Genomic DNA, 15,301 nt, shown 5'->3' with positions numbered 1-15,301 from the left:
TTGTTCTTGCTTCAATTTTAGCAGAATTTACATTGCTCTGCTAGGGGCTCTTTTCAAACTAATGTCTACTCCTTCTTACTGTCTCAAACTAGATCCTGTTCAAACATGCTATAATCAATTAGTATGAGTTTATTTTGCTGCCAAAATTGAAACCTTTGCATAGTTTTTTTCATAATATACATTTTCCATGAACTTTTTAAGGCCTCTCATGTATCCACAGGTAGAGTGCCTTACCTATTCTGACTTCAGTCAATTATTCAAGACCTTTCCTTGTCAGTGATACATTAGAAAGGTAGAGTATTGAAAAATAAGAGTAGTTTCTGCTGATTAAGAAATACTATATCTTTTTCTACTTCTTTCTTTTTTTTTTTTCTTTTTTTTTTTTGAGACAGCATCTTTCTCTGTCACCCAGGCTGGAGTGCAGTGGTGTGATCTCAGCTCACTGCAACCTCTGCCTCCCAGGGTCAAGTGATTCTCCTGCCTCAGCCTCCCGAGTAGCTGGGACTATAGGTGCCTGCCACCACACCCAGCTAATTTTTGTATTTTTAGTGGAGACAAGGTTTCACCATATTGGCCAGGCTGGTCTTGAACTCCTGACCTTGTGATCTGCCTGACTTGGCCTCCCAAAGCGCTGGGATTACAGTCATGAGCCACCGTACCTAGCTTTCTACTTCTTTCTTATTATTTTCCTCCTCTCTCATTCCTATATTCTCTCCTTTCTCCTACTTTCCTCCCCACTCCCTGTTTCCTTCCTTTCATCTTTCCTATTTTCAAGACTTAATATTTCTTGAACCTCCGATGTTATCATAGTATGTTATTTGTTTAATTTTCACATAACAATAATAGTTTAAATACAAATAATATTTATTTTCATCCCCATGTTATCAGTATAACAGTAAAGATGTGGAGAGGCCAGCTGGGCATGGTGGCTCAAGCCTGTAATCCCAGCACATTGGGAGGCCGAGGTGGGTGGATCACGAGGTCAGGAGATCGAGACCATCCTGGCTAACACGGTGAAACCCCATCTCTACTAAAAAATAGAAAAAATTAGCTGGGCGTGGTGGCGCGTGCCTGTAGTCCCAGCTACTCGGGAGGCTGAGGCAGGAGAATAGTGTGAACCCGGGAGGCAGAACTTGCAGTGAGCCAAGATCACGCCACTGCACTCCAGCCTGGGTGACAGAGCGAGACTCTGTCTCAAAAAATAAATAAATAAATAAATGAAAATAAAATTAAAAAAATGATGTGGAGAGGCCAAACCAATGGCTCTTATATCCACGTTCTTTCTTCTAAATGATTTCACCTTAGTTTTGGTCTGCATCTCTAACCATAGCTAGTTGCAGCAGGACTTCTATCTGGCCTTGCTGCTCTCATTTTTGGACCTCCTCACTGAAATCAAATTGATCTTTCTAAAATGCAAACCTGGTCTTAGTATTTTATTACTTAAAACCCATTGGTGGCTTTCCATGATTTATGGAATAAAGTCAAAATTCCTGTTTTTGCCCATGTTTCTGTGTGCCTCTCATCCCTACATTTACTGATTCCTGTGTGCCATAAATTGCCAGTTGTCCAGAGTTCATTCTCTTTTTGTACTTGGGAGGACTTCTGCATCCTGCAACTTTTCCCCTGAAACGTGCTTGGAAAATACCTACTCATTTTTTTTCAGATTCAGGTTAGCTTTTTACTTCAGTTTCTTTTCCTGAAGCTTATACTGACTGCTCCATATGGCTTTGGGGATTAGCTACTCATTCCTTTGTGCCCTTTGTAGATACACATTTATCATGGAGTCTTTTTTTTTTTTTTTTGAGACAGAGTCTCACTCTGTCACCAGGCTGGAGTGCAGTGGTGTGATCTCAGCTCACTGCAACCTTTACCTTCCAGGTTCAACTGATTCTCTTGCCTCAGCCTCCCAAGAAACTACAGGCGTGCACCACCGTGCCCAGCTAATTTTTGTATTTTTAGTAGAGACGGGGTTTCACTATGTTGGCCAGGATGGTCTCGATCTCTTGACCTCGTGATCTGCCCACGATGGCCTCCCAAAGTGCTGGGATTACAGGCATGAACCACCGCTCCCAATCAGTCATGCAGTCTTTATACTTACTTGTTTACTTGCCTGTGAGCTCACTGAATGCAGGGACTATTTCCTTGTTGCTCTAGCACCTACACCAGTACCTGGTATCCAGAAGCTGTATGCTAAATGTTTGTTGAGTGGCTGTTTGACTGAATGATTGTACTCCTAATTAGTAGATAGAAAGCCATGAACTTCCCAGTTCATCATTCTTTGTGCTCAATTCTGGTTTCTTTATTGTGTTCAAAAGAGTTCCTTAGTGACATAAAACTATGGAGCTAGTATGTCAGCTCATTTAAGCAATGATTGGTTTATGTATATAAGAGGCTTCAATAATTATATATTTTTATTTCAGTTTCAATAAATGATCAATTTATTAATTTTCTCTGTTTTGGCTTATTGTTCACATTTAATATCAAATAAAAGTGTTTTACTTAAAATTATTCATGCCAATTATGACAGTTAGGTGAATATTACTTTGACTTACATTCCAGTAGTAGTTTTGGTTGAACCCTGAATATGCTAAGACGTCCCTTTTCTTTTTTCTTATGAACAGGCTACTGTGTTTACATATATTATTAAAATCTTCTTTGAAAATACGAAGAGTGTTACATTTCTTATATTTAGTTCTCTGTGCTTCAGAATTCCTGTGATACTTGCACTTAAGTCCTTCTGAGCAGTTGATGTTGATATTTATGTGGTTAATTTCATGAAACGTGGTGGTTTTCATTTCTATCATTAATTTATACAGGAGATAGACTGTTTTCCAGGTGTAAGCTCAGTCATATAATTAGAAAATTTATAAGCAGAAAGGAGTTATTTGGTCTAACCCATTTATTCTACAGATAGAGAAATTAGAGTCCAGAAACTCTGTCTTCTTTAAAGTCTTACAGGTATTTAAGAAAAAAGAATAGACTTGAGGTTTCTGTGCTCTGAACCCAGTGATCTTGACACTGTAATGATCTTCATCCATATTATTCACAGAAGTAAATATAATCACATATTAAATAAGAAACAAAAATACTAAGGAGATATTATACTGAAAAATGAAATAATATTATCTTAATTATTTTGATCAGATTCAATCTATAGCAGCTTGAAGGCTAATAATTCCAATGATTCTCTGAATAAACCATTTTTCTAATAAGATTACAGGTTTTAGTAATCTAATTATTTTGACTGATGCAAATGTTACCCCGCCAGTCTGAAAAATGTGTTTATTTATATGTCATAAAGAATAATTTATTCCAAAAAGGCTAATTTTCAAAATATATGTATCTTCTGAAACTGTATCTATTTTTTCCCCACGTTTTCTAAATATATTTTAGAGGGCATTTGTAGATTTTCATGGTGCTGGAAAATTAAGGTATAATGGTCTCATGAAGGAGAATAATGTCATTTAGACATTGTAATTTTGGAGGATCACAATACTTTTTGGAATGTGGTTGTTGCAGAACTGGTCACTTATACTAATTATATAATAACATACTATACTAATGCAATAATATACCATATGAAATTATTCAGTGGTAAATTTGTCTTAAATCCTCTAGAATACTGCAAAGAAATAGTTTATATAAGAAAGAGTACCATAGCAGATGTGAACACAATATTTCCTATTTTTTTCTTCTTTTTTATTTTTTTGAAGACAAGTTCTCACTCTGTTGCCCAGACTGGAGTTCAGTGCCATGTTCATAGTTCACTGCAACCTCAAACTCCCAAGCTCAAGTGATCCTCTTGATTCAGCCTCTGAAGTAGCTGTGCCTATAGGTGTGCACCACCACACCAGCTAAGTTTTAAAATTTTTTATAGATATGTTGCCCAAGCTGGTCTCAAATTCTTGAGCTCAAGAGATCTTCTCACCTTGGCCTCCCAGAGTGTTGGGATTACAGGCATGAGCCACCATACTCAGCCAATATTTCTTTTGTAAAAGACATTTTCTAACATACTTCTCATTTTAACTAACATAATATTCAAAGTGTAGATCTGAGAAAGAGATAGTGCCTGCAGATCTGGGATCCTACATGCTAATATTATGGGATGCATTCAGATTTGATCAGCAGATATTCCATTTATTCTAGAACACCACCAGCAGAAGAATGTAATTACGTCTATCACTAAAACTTTGTGTCAATACAGACTACTGTATTTGTTATCATAGATGGTCCTTGGATGGCAGCCTTAAGCAATTTTAAACCTAGACAGGTGATGTACTTTTTCTTCTTGGATAATTTTCATGGTTTTATCTAATTTGGTTGTAACTAATGTGTTTAATATGGCTTGCTTGTTTTTTAAAAAGTTGTTCAGTATCCTTAGAACTCAGTGCTGATTTCTTTTTCTAGCAGGCCTTTTATATAGGACATCTCACTTTCTCCTGGCTCTCTACTACTAGCATGAGGTCTCTGAAAAATCAAGACAGCAAAATAATTTGTTATAGAACAGCCTATGTAGAGGGACAGGGGAGGAGTCATATTCCAAGAGGGAAAGACCTTTGAGCCAGGCTCAATTTGTAGAGGCCGTTGAATGAAAATGAGAGAGAGAGAATGCACACTTTACTGCACTATTAAAGCAAAATTCTGACAATAACTTCTAAAAATGATTCAACTCTTATACACTGAGAATATGACAGACCTTCCAAAAGTATAATTTCTTACATGAACGTCCAGGTATATAAGGAAAAATAACTATTTCATACCAATATCTCCAGCCGCCTTTATTGTTGGTTCACCACATAGGTTTTTATCAGAATCGCAGAACATTAATTTTTTAAATTAGCTACCATTACAACTAGCTTGAGAAGAACTTTCTTTTTAATAATTCGACCCAGATGCATTCTAGATACTCCAGTGTTATGAATCGATGGCTTCATGAGGAGCCGCTGTTGACTCATGCTATCTCTGGACACACTGACAGGAAATGTTTTCTTACACCTGTTTTCCTCCTGCTTTTCCTTGGTAGGACTTAGTTCCTTGGCATAGTTCAGTATCAATGGCAGTCATAGAGAAGTGTTACAGAAACCCAGCTTATTCCAACTTGTGAATTATTTGGCACCCAGGAACCAGGTCTTACAATCTTCAACCCACTTTTTCTTAACATGGCCCCTTTTCTGAAATGTTTATTTATATATGATGTAGGCCTGGGGAAAGGACATGGACTTTCAAAGAAAATATTCTCCAATAGATCTGTCAACTCCAGAGAACCTTCTGACTAAATCTGAAAGAATTCCACTGTGCTCTGATAACATCCTTTAATAATGAAGGAAAAGATATTTTTCCCCCAGGAGGATTTTGTAGTGAAAAGATGGCATAATTTTTTTAAATTTGTTTTTTCATTTGTGGGGTGTGTCTTAAATCCTAAATGGTACATCCTTTTTAAAATACTTCTAGTAATAAAATGTTTCTGAAGTTATGTTGTAAATATCATTGGACTATGTTTAATAATGTTAAGTTGATCCCACTTCCCCTGAAATTATATACATAAATGCTGAAAGTATAAATTTACATATACAACTTCATGGAACATTTTTCTTCCAAGTGTGCATTTGCTAGAATTTGCATTGAAAGGTTTTGGAAGGAGCCTGTTGGTATGAATCCTGTGTGAGCAACACTCAGATTTGTTGCATACTGAACAGCATGCTAAATCTCACTTCACAATCTTAGATTTCTCATCTACCATCTTGAGCTGAATTTAAAATGTAACTGCAGTTTATTATGTCACCTGTTCGTCAAACACTGATGCAAAGCTTAGTTTTCAGTGTGAAGAACCCATGACTAGAGAAGGGAAGAAGAAAGGGTCAAGCAGACCTCATTAAAGAGTGTATGGGCAAGAAAACACATCAGATGTCTTGATAGGTTTTTTAAAGTCCTGTTAGACTTGTCATGATTTCCAAAACACTAAATGCCATCTAGTATTTTGGACCCTCCAAAATTACAGTAGAATATTATTATGGGTCATCTTAATTGGAAATATACAGGAAAATCCTGATGATTAATGTAGACTAGTGATAGCTCTCACACATTTATATAACCTATGTTGAAAAGAAAGAAGAAAGGCAGGAAGGAAAGAAGGAAAAAGAGCGGAGAGAGAGGAACAAGAAAACACGTGGATTTGTGGAAATGAAAATTTTTAAATTACTAATTTGCAAGAATGGGTAAGAAAAATACCGAGTATGAACATAAATGCTTTCAATTCCGTTTGTCTCTTAATCCTTCTCAGTCCGTGGCCAGTTTTGAAACTTGGTGTAACTTCCTTCCTTTATTCCTCCCTCCCTTGCTCCCTCCATCCCTTCTTGCCAGCCTCCTTCCCTTCCTCTCTCCTTGAGTTTCCTTCTTCTTTCTTGTTCCCTCCCTCCCTCCCTCTCTCTTTTTTCCCCTTAGTTTCCCCGGAAGCACATATACCAGCCATTTGAATGCTTTCTGCTCATAGATACTGCCAAGCCCCCTCACCCAGACTGCTGAATAGATTTGGTAGAATGGAATGAGAAACACAGACTTTGTGTCTGTGGCGGCCACCTCTGATGTTGCAGACTTTTGCCGTGATTATGCACTCCAGCCGAGGGACGCTAGAGAGGTTGAAATTTCAACTGTGGGATTTGCCATTTTGGAATTTGCAGAAATGTACTGGATATGCTAACAGCAGCCTGGCTAGCCTCCACTTCACAAGGAAGTATTTAAATATACACGTGTAATATGAAGAAAATTGCATTAGATCATAAGGGATGAATTATTTTGTAAATGACTATACCATCAAATACCATACCTGATATCAATCATCTTCATCAGACAGTATCTGTGTATGTAAGTAGATAAACAAAAAAGCAGGAGTTTATTTCTCTCTAATGTATCCTTGACTCTCTAGCAGTGACCTCTGAAATGTCTCTTCTGATCCAGACTTGTTTGAATCATGTGCAACATTTTAGATTTGTCTTTTCTCTGCAAGTTTTTTTTGTTAAGTACCATAACATATTGAACCAAATAGTTTTGCTTGCTTTCTATTGATGACACATGATTTTGGCTTTTATCTTCAGTGGAAAATCAATGTGTCACATGGAGTTCACTAAGAAAAAGGTATGGGGCCTCTTTGTAATTCTTTGTCAGATGATTGCTTTATCTTGATTTATGCCTTCAAACTTTTTCCCATTCAGCAGAAAATATTGTGTCGCTATCTGTGAGAGCAAAGCGATCTATACCAATTTATGCTCTAAGTGTAGCCTCCTTCCAGAACTGCTTATGGAACATATCAACTCACTATAGATTAGGGACATAATGGATTCTTCTTTCTTAAAAGTGGCAGATTGACAATTTTAGTTCATATACAAGCTTTTATATTAACATTAAAACAATATTTCTATGTAAAGTAAAATATTGTAGTTGATTATTATTCGAGGGCCTCCCAGAATTTCAAGGTCTGAAAATAAATTCAGTGTTCCTGGTGGTAACAAAATTGCCCCTACTTCCTTGTATCAGGACTGCCATTTGGAACTGCTGGGGAAGCTCTTTTCAGAAATTATTTTCAAAACAGCATTGTTGCCTTTTGCCAAACTGAAATCTGGTTGTAAACTTTTGAAAACTAGTTCCTTGGAATGGAATTCAAGTTGTCTTCTAAGCAATTTTTTTTAACTCAAACATACATTCTATCTTGCTTTATTATGTCACTATTTGTGTAGGAAACATATTTCTATTTTTACCATTTTCAATTTATTTACATTTACATTTACATTTGTGTGTATATATATACACACACATACATACACTTTAAGTTCTGGGATACATTTGCAGAACTTGCAGTTTTGTGAAATAGGTATACATGTGCTGTCGTGGTTTGCTGCACCCATCAACTCGTCATCTACATTAAGTATTTCTCCTAATGCTATCCCTCCTCTTTCCTTCCTACCCACTGACAGGCCCCAGTGTGTGATGTTCCCCTCCCTGTGTCTATGTGTTCTCATTGTTCAACTCCCACTTATGAGTGAGAACATGTGGTGTTTGGTTTTCTGTTCTTGTGATAGTTTGCTGAGAATGATGGTTTCCAGCTTCATCCATGTCTCTGCAAAAGACATTAATCCATCCTTTTTTATAGCTGCATGGTATTCCATGGTGTATATGTGCCACATATTCTTTATCCAGTCTATCATTGATGGGCATTTGGGTTGGTTCCTAGTCTTTGCTCTTGTGAATAGTGCTGCAATAAACATATGTGTGAATGTGTCTTTATAGTAGAATGATTTATAATCCTTTGGATGTGTACCTAGTAATGAGACTGTTAGGTCAAATGATATTTCTAGTTCTGGATCCTTGAGGAATTGCTACACTGTCTTCCACAATGGTTGAACTAATTTACACTCCCACCAACAGTGTAAAAGCATTCCTATTTCTCCACATCCTCTCTAGCACCTGTTGTTTCCTGACTTTTTAATGATTGCCATTCTAACTGGCGCGAGATGGTATCTCATTGGACCAGGGGTGATGAGCTTTTTTTTTTTTTTCTTCGAGACAGCCTCACTCTGTCACCCAGGGTGGAGTGCAGTGGCACAATTTCGGCTCACTGCAACCTCCACCTAATGGGTTCAAGCAATTCTCCTGCCTTAGCCTCTTGAGTAGCTGGGATTACAGATATATACCACCACGCCTGGCTAAAGTTTTTTTGTGTGTTTTTGGTAGAGACAGAGTTTCACCATAGTGGCCAGGCAAGTCTCAAACTCCTGACCTTGTGATCCACTCGCCTTGGCCTCCCAAAGTGATGGGATTACAGGCGTGAGCCACCACGCCCAGCCTATGATGAGCTTTTTCTCATGTGTTTATTGGCCGCATAAATGTCTTCTTTTGAGAAGTGTCTGTTCATATCCTTTTCCCACTTTTTGATGGGGTTGTTTTTTTCTTGTAAATTTGTTTAAGTTCCTTGTAGATTCTGGATATTAGCCCTTTGTTAGATGGATAGATTGCAAAAATTTTCTCCCACTCTGTAGGTTGTGTGTTCACTCCGATGATAGTGTCTTTTGCTGTGCAGAAGCTATCTTTAGTTTAATTAGATCCCATTTCTCAATTTTGGCTTTTGTTGCCACTGCTTTTGGTGTTTTAGTCGTGAAGTCTTTGCCTATGCCTATGTTCTGAATGGTATTGGCTAGGTTGTCTTCTAGAGTTTTTATGGTTTTAGATCTTATGTTTAAGTCTTTAATCCATCTTGAGTTAATTATTTTATAAGGTGTAAGGAAGGGGTCCACTTTCAGCTTTCTTCATTTGGCTAGCCAGTTTCCCCATCACCATTTATTAAATAGTCAATCTTTCCCCATTGTTTGTTTTCGTCAGGTGTGTCAGAGATATGTTGTATATTTCATGGTACAATGCCTTCTGTCAATGGGGAAAAATAACAAGCATATATGGGATGAATGAAGTCTGCTATGGTTAAGGTTGAGAATATTTACTGATCCTTGAGTTCAGTCTCCAGGAATGTTGGAAATAGAGAATGGAGATAATGGAGATAAAGAAAAGTTCTGAAAATGACACTTCCCATAGTGTCAAAATTGTGATCTATTGCAGAATTCTGTGATACATCAAAATCTCTGTTTATACTGAGGTTTGTTATTGTGTATGAGCATATCTTTATCAGGTGTAGGCTATTTCTATACTTTCATGTCTTTAAATCAATGTTTCTATTCACATATGTATATGTGCAAATAGAAGCATGTTAATATTATATATATATTTTCTGTCATTACCATGATTGCTATGATTATCATTAGCATGTATTATTAGTGTGACCGAAGTATCATCAGTATCAGTTTCTTTCTCACTGCAGTGCTCCTGTAATGCTTCATTTCTACAGAGCCAACCTACACCCACCGTTTCCCTGACTATAACTTTACCTAAAGTATAAGCCCTTATAAAGCCATGAAAGCCTACCAAGAATTGTCAAAGAAGCTAGGCAGCAGCCAGGCTCTGCCTTAGGAAAAGATTTTACTTTTTATTATCATGTGCAGTACTTAACTACTTGTTTTGACCTCTAAGATTTTGCTCTCCTATATTTCTATCCCCTGGCTTTCTGATATTTCATGTGATTATATTTGAAATTTTAACCTTGCTTTTCTTTTTGGAATCTCTGATATCTCTGCTGCCACAGGTAATGACAGGTTCCTCTCTAACTGTTGGTGTTATCCCTGGTCAGATTATTACTGATGACAGAAGTAGATGTTTTACGTGGATTCTCTCGATATCAGAAACAAATACAGATATCACAACTCAAAAATGACAGACTGATAACCATTATGAACTTAGATGCAACATTCTTAATACAATATTAGCAAATTGAGTCTAGGAATATTTAAAAATGGTAATGTGTTTTAACCAAGTGGGGTTTATCTCAAGTTGGTTTCAACAACTGAAAATCTACCATGCTGACAGAAAAAAGAAAAATCACGTGACACTCTCAATAGATGCAAAAAAGGAATTTACAAAATGTAACACATTTTTTAAATTAAAAACTCCCAGCAAACTGAGGATAGAAAAGTACATTTTCAAACTGATTATGTGTTTACAAAAAATCTATAGCAAACATCTTACTTAAAATGGTGAAAGCCTTAATACTTTCTACATAAGATTATGAAAAATGCAATGATGTCCTCTCTCCCTAGTTCTTTAAAGTATTGCATTCAATATTAAATAAGTGGAAATATATACCAAGTTCATTGATAAATATTTAATACTTATGAGATGATAATTCTCCTGAAATTGATCTCTAGATTCAGTGGAATTCCCATGAAACCTTATAGGTCCTTTTGGATAAATTACAAAACTGATTCTAAAACAGGGAGAAAGAAAGAAGGGAAGGAAGGAGGAATGGACAGAAAGAAGAAAGAAATAAAGAGAAAAGAAAAGAAAATAAGAAATAAGTGACACCCAAGTTGGGAAGAAAGAAAAATACTATTCTCACGTGATGTAAACATATACATAGAAAATCCTTAGGCATCTGCAGAAGTGTGCTAGAGGTATGAAGTGAATTTAACAAAGTTGTAGGATGAAAGATCAATAAATAAAATCAATTGTGTTTCTATACACAATCAACACCAATTAGAAAATAAAATTATGTAAGCAATTTAACTTATAATAGCCTCAAAAATAATAAAATAATTCAGAATAAATTTAATAAAAGGTATGCTGATCCAAAATTTCTAAATCACTAATACGAGAGATTGAATAGGTAGAAATATGTATCAAGTTCATTGGTAAATATACATGTCATACTTATTAGATGATAATTCTTCTGAAACTGATCTCCAGATTTGGCACAATCCCAGTCAAACCTATAGGCCTTTTTGGAGAAATTACAAAGCTGATTCTAATTTTTTTTTTAAATGCAGAAGTCCTAGAATAGCCAGAGCATGTTTTAGAAAGAAGAATAAAGTTGGAAAACTTTCCAAATTTCAAGACATATTATAAAGCTACACTAAACAGTACAGTAAACTTACTGGCATGAAGAAGACATATATATCAGTGAAACAGAATAAATAATTTAGAAATATATCCTGCCTTACATGGCCAAAGTTGCCAAAATATTTCAATAAGGAAATCAATGTCTTTATAAAGATGGTACTATTAAAATTGGATATTAAATGGAGAATATGAACTTCAGAATTACCTCACACCATATCCTCAAATTAACTCAACATGTATTTTATACATAATGTAAATATAAAATGTATAAAGCTTACTGAATAGGAAAAATTTTTAATAATCTTACTACAGCTAAAAATTTTTTAGATAAGAAAAGGATGGATGAAAATGGAAAAAAATAGTAAGTTGGACTTCATGAAATTAAGACTTTTGCAACTTAAAACATAGCATCAAAAAATGAAAAGGCAAACCACAGATTGGGACAGAATAATTTTAAATATGTCTGATAAAGAACTTTCATCTAGAATGTACACATAACTAAAAAACTAAATAACAAAACACAAATAACTCATTTAACGTAATATTTTGACCTAAATGGGCCAAATATTTGTACAGATATTTTAATTTAAAAAGAGATGATGTCCAATACACAAATGAAAAGATACTTAACGTTACCCGTCATCAGGGAAATGCAAGTTAAAACCACATTGAGGTACCACTGTACACCCACTGGAGTGGCTGACACGAGCAGAACTGACCATACCACATGATGTGAAGAATTGCTATTCACACCTGGCTAGTGGGACTTCAAAATGGTACAGACATTTTGGAAAGCAGTTTGGCAGTTTCTTTTAATGTTAAACTTAGTACTGATCATATAGCCAAATAATTCCACTGCGACTCAAAATAAATAAAAACATATCCGTACCAAGCCTCATCCTTGAAGTTCATAGCAGATGTGTCCATCAACTTGTAAATGGATAAACCAGTTGTAGATGGAGTACCACTCAACAATAAAAAGGAGCAAACTGATACAACAGCAATATAAATGAATATCAAAAGCATTATGCTCAGTGAAAGAAGCTAGACATGAAAGACACCAATGTATCATTCCACTAATAGGATACTCTAGAAAATGCAAACTGTAGAAACAGAAGCAGATTAGTGGTTGCCTGTGTTCAGGAATGGAGAAAAGATCAAATGCAAAACAGCAAAAGAAAACGTTTTGTGATGATGCAGATTTTCTGTATCTTGATCATGATTGTGGTCAAATGATGATATTCATCTGCCATAACCCATTAAATTGCACATTGAAAAGGGTGAATTTTACTGTGTGTACATTATACTTAAATGGAGCTGTAAATATGTTTGGAGCTTATCTGTGAACATTAGTTGCAGAGCAGGAGTTACTTTTATAGAGTGGAAATCTGCTGAGTGCCAACTTGAGAAGGGTTGAAAAAAATTAGAACCTTCTTCCAACACATTTCAGTTAGAACACTCTTAGGATGTCGTTACAGCTGCGCTCTATATTGGAGTCTCTGATGAAGTCACATGTCTGACGATCTCAGCATGCCTTTAATCAACAGAATATACACGTGTTTTCTTTTATTACTATAAAGGATATACCAAACAACTTTTTCAAGACTTTACTTCAAAAAGGCACGTAGTTTTGCAACATTTTTGGTAAGTCTTTAATTATTTCAAAATGAAAAATTGAAAATAAAATGCAATTATTTACTCAGGCCCCCCAAAAAAAGGTCTGTACGGGGAATGCATGTGGTGTGTGTGTGTGTGTGTGTGTGTAAGTGTGTGATTTGAAGAATTGAAAAAATTTTAGTGGGGTTTTGTAGCATCACTTTGATAGCATCCTGTAATTTTGTATTGTGTTTGAAATAAAAATAAAGTGAATACACTGATAAAAGAATTTGAAAAGAATTTGCATTATTGCCTAAATTATGTGTGGTTTCCACAGTGGCATGAATCGAGCATCTTTAACCTACATAACAATATATCAGAAGTATTAGGTAAAAAATAAGTAAACTAGTATAACAAAGTTAAATATTTCTAAAGTAAAATTATAGCTTTATTTTTTTTTCCTGAAATGTTTTGAGGAGATATTTACACCAAAAGATATTATCACTGATCAATGAAACTTTTTCAGAATTTGCTTGTGTCCCACCAATATTTGATTACATAGTGCTTCTGTGAGTTCCATTTCATTAATTTAGCTTTGACAGGAGAGAAGGCAATGGCTCTGCAGCCTCTCTCGGTGTGGCATGATCCTGGTTCCGCTGGCTGATCTCTATTAGAACCATGGCCTTAATCATGCCTTTCATGCTTCTAACTTGATTTGCATTTGTTGTGTGATCCAAATTTATTCTCTCGTTTAGTCGCTTCCACCCATAGAAAAGCAGGTCTTTTTCATTTCTCCTTCACCATTGCCCCCATTTTTTCTTTTTGTCCTCCCATGATGAAAAACAAGACAGAAAACAAACTATAACAACAACAGACACCTTTTGTCTGTGGTCACCAATGCATTGTAGCACTAAACTTTGTTCAAAATCTCTAGATCTGACCTCTATATCTGCTGTTCCCAGAGTTTTTCAATGTGTTCTCTAGACTGCTGTGACCCACTGACAGAAAGTCTAGCTATATTTAATTGAAAGTTATTACTGTCTGATATGGTTTGGCTGTGTCCCCACTGAAATCTCATCTTGCACTGTAGCTCCCATAATTCACATGTTGTGGGAGGGGCCCAGTGAGAGGTAAGTGGATCATGGGGGCAGTTTTCCCCACACTGTTCTGGTGGTAGTGAATAAGTCTCATGAGATCTGATGGTTTTATAAGGGGAAACCCCTTTCGCCTTTCACTTGGTTCTCATTTGCTGTTTGCCTGCTGCCATGTAAGATGTGCCTTTCGCCTTCTGCCATAACTGTGAGGCCTCCTCAGCCATGTGGAACTGTGAATTCATTAAACCTCTTTTTCTTTATAAATGACCCAGTCTTGGGTATGTCTTTATCAGCAGCATGAAAATTGACTAATACACTCACTGTCCATGAATGATACTCTGTTAGCCCATTTGCATTGTTATAAAGAAATACCTGAGGCTGGGTAATTTATAAAGAAATGCGGTTTATTTGGCTCCTTGTTGTGAAGGCTGTACATGAAGCATAGTACTGGCACCTGCTTCCAGGGAGGGCCTCAGGAACCTTCCAATCATGGTGGAAGGTGAAGGGAAACCAGCATATCACATGGTGAGAGAGGAAGCAAGAGAGACAGGGAGGAGGTGTCAGTCTCTTTTAAACAACCAGATATCGCATGAACTCACAGGGTAAGAACTCATTCATTACCAAGAGGACAGCACCAAGCCATTCAGGAGGCATCTATCTCCAACATTGGGGATCACATTTGAACGTGAGATTTGAAGGGGACAAACATCCAAACTATGTCAGATACCAAAGCTGACAATGCTTAGGATCTTTAGCTGTTCCAGGTTCTGGGAAAAGGGAGAGAGTTAGCTTCCCTCGTCTATGCTGTGCTACTCCATATTATATTAGTAATTATTGTTCTCTAAAGGTTCTTAAAAGCAAATAAACAAATGCAAGGCAAAACATATAAAAGGCAAGGCAAAACATACGAAATGCAAGGCAAATGCATTAAAAAACTTTTGAGTGTTAATACATAGATTTTATTTTATCTTTTTAATTTCTTTTGCTTAACCAAATAGATTATGTAGTTTTGATTAACTGGCCATGAAATAGCTCTGCCTACATAGAATTTCCCATGAATAATTGGTTGTGGAGACTTTTGTGTGTGACCCAAATCCTCCCTCAAAACTGAAGTTTGCCCA

Source organism: Gorilla gorilla, chromosome 6 (assembly GCF_029281585.2).
Source record: "Gorilla gorilla gorilla isolate KB3781 chromosome 6, NHGRI_mGorGor1-v2.1_pri, whole genome shotgun sequence".
NCBI classification, from domain to species: Eukaryota; Metazoa; Chordata; class Mammalia; order Primates; family Hominidae; genus Gorilla; species Gorilla gorilla.
Note: the sequence above shows the minus strand (reverse complement) of the source record.